This window comes from Cherax quadricarinatus, chromosome 61, assembly GCF_038502225.1.
Source record: "Cherax quadricarinatus isolate ZL_2023a chromosome 61, ASM3850222v1, whole genome shotgun sequence".
Taxonomy (NCBI): Eukaryota; Metazoa; Arthropoda; class Malacostraca; order Decapoda; family Parastacidae; genus Cherax; species Cherax quadricarinatus.
This window is the reverse complement of record NC_091352.1, coordinates 4,073,959-4,076,876: the sequence shown is the minus strand read 5'-3', so window position 1 is coordinate 4,076,876 and position 2,918 is coordinate 4,073,959.

Here is a 2,918-nt window from a genome sequence, read left to right as displayed (position 1 = left end):
TGAAGGATTTAAGAGATTTAAGTGTCAAGTAAGGGGTTGCGGCGGGCTAGTTTTCTTGAGTATGGACATGTGTATGGATGTTAGCGTGTGTGGTATGTTTGGTAATATAATAAATAAGCTTCTTTTGTGATTTGAGTTTGGTCGGGGTAGTTGTGTAAGATATGTTTTTCACATTGTTTTTCAGAAGGTATTGCATATAATATGTAAGTAGTGTTGTTGCACTACATTGTGTGTAAGTGTGAGAGGGTACATCTCACAGTATTTGTGTGTTTGAAGGTTTGAGGTGACACAAGGCATGATCTAAGTATGTTTGGTTTTTCTTTTTGTCCTCAAATGTGTTATACAAAGATAATTCTGTGGTGTATGTGATGTGTAGGTTTATAGGTATTCAACATGCTTGTTGTATGTTCCCTTTTCGATACTTTGTTTTAATTGTCATTTCAATGTACTTTGTATAGTATTATACAATGGTATTGTTCTTTGCCATATGAAGTGGTTTTTTTTTTTTTTTTTTAGGTTATGTTATGTTCTAGGTTTTTGTATGTCAAGATGTACTTATAGACTGTCAGCACCCTGATATAGGTTTTTCATGCTATGTTCTTAACGTAAGTTTTGGCTGTATGGTATACAGATATATCTAGCCAGTTTATAGACGCATTCCTTTTGTGTCTGAAATTTTTGTATACGGGTTTATTGTAACTGTAATGAGTCGGTTTTAAGCTGTTTTCTTTGTATGTTTATTTGTATTTTGGTATATGGGATAAGTATGTAGATGTCCTAGTAGGATTATGATGTTAGAGATCCATACTGTTTCCTTTTATTTTTATTTTTATGTATACTGTATTGGTTATAAATAAAATATAAAAAAAAAAAAAAAAAAATGTCCGTAAACTGCACTTTAGCACTGTTGTTATAAAGCTTGAACTTCATAGTGGCAACATTAATATTAATATTTATAACTTGTAGGTGTATATTTCTCTACTTATAGAGGTGTACAAGTGTTTAGGATTGTAATGTTCACATTTTGTTAATAGGTTGTAATTTAATGTTTTGTGATTTTGGTGTTCATGTACCACCAATGTTTGTAAATACTTAAGTAATAAGTTACTGACGAGTTCAGGATATGTTCAGAAATTTAAGTTGAATTAATATTATGATTCTTCAGATTGGTGAATGTGGGTATAATTTTAATGTGTGTGGGGTGGGGGAGAAACGTCAGCTGTGTCAGCAAAGGCAATAGTAATATTTTGTATAATGCCGGAATTTTGAATGATATGTTGCGAGTTGTATTTTTGGGTGTCATACTGCATTATGTATGGTGTTTATTTTCTGTATTGGGGCTGTGATACTTTGGTTTTATTGTTCATAATCAGTATCAGGTTCATTTTATTATATTTTTATACCTCCTTGTAATTGTTCAATGTTTTAAATAAAATATAAAAAAAAAAATTCCAGTCCCCACCTACGATGGCCACTTCAGGTAAACCACGGAAAGCAAAAACTAGATCATCACACACAAAATCCCTCTTGACTTTCATATCATTTTCAGCTGGTGCATACACACTTACAAAGGTTACCCTCTGCCCCATCCACCACCCATCTACACGCAACACCCTCCCCCCCCCCACCCCCTTCACGTCTTTGCAACACAAACGGGCTCGCCTCCTTTATCAATAAACCCACACCACCTTTCAAACGTGCCGATGGCAGAGTCAACACCGTATACCCGTCCACCTCGAGCACTCTACCCTCCCTGAAATTATGCTCCTGTAGAAAGACTACGTCCACTCTGTATCGACGTAAGAGCATACGAAAGCATTCCCTCTTCACACCAGTACACAGTCCATTCACATTCACAGTCATGCACTTAAGGCCTTTCTAAAGCTTCCAACCCTTTCTCCTCTCACCCTTCCCAGGGCCTCTTGCCCCAGGGTCAACATGTGGTTTGTCACCATCCACCCCCCATCCCTCTTCGATGCCTCTTATCCTGGCTGTCACGAGAATATACATCCTTCCTCCCAGACCTCTGCGCGGGCGTCAGGACATCATCTGAGTCTGACGCAGCCGCCCTCTTCCTCGTAACACTCTCTACCGCCATACTGTCTACCGAAGATTCCTCACAGTGAACATCAACCTCTACTGTGACCTGTCGCACAGAGCTTGGTGACTCCTCTCTGTGCCTGCAGTTGTCCTCCTTCCTTCCCGTGCCTGTCCCGCCACACTCTCCTGTCAACTCAGGCACCATTTCACGGACCAAGCCATTATCCTCGCCCGAAGAAGGTAAAGTTTTCAATACCTCGTCGAGCTCCTTGCGCTGTATAGTCCTTGTGGCTTAGCGCTTCTTTTTGATTATAATAAATAATAATAAATCGTCGAGCTCCTCCTCCAGCTCTTGCACCTCCTGCTGAATGAGCACTTCCTCCCCCGTCACCGGCAAAGTGGCCATTTTCGGCTCCACACAACTCGTGCCCCGCTCAACATGCACCACAAGAGACTCTTCCACAATTTCACTCCACAGACGGCCATCTCCTCGGTTTCCTTTGGAATGCTCCTCTACGACATCCACACCTGTAACTGGTGCACCACCTGTTTGCGCCGGCGCCCTCCACTGCCTCCCACACGTCGCCGCCATATGGTCATACTCTCCACACAACCTGCATGTCCGTCGCTGCCCAGCATACGCCACTAGAATTTGGGTCCTAAACTCCGGCATCACGACATATGACGGGATCGGGTGCCTCAGTGTCATTTTGAGGGAGAATGTACCCTCCGGACGTCCCACGTACGCACCTGCCGCCCACTTGCCTTGGGTTGCCAGATGCACGGTACCATAAGCTGCAAACACCTTCCGTAAGTCCTCCTCGTCAGCCTCGAAGGGGACATTGCGCAACTTCACCCACGTATAGTGGCGAGAAACG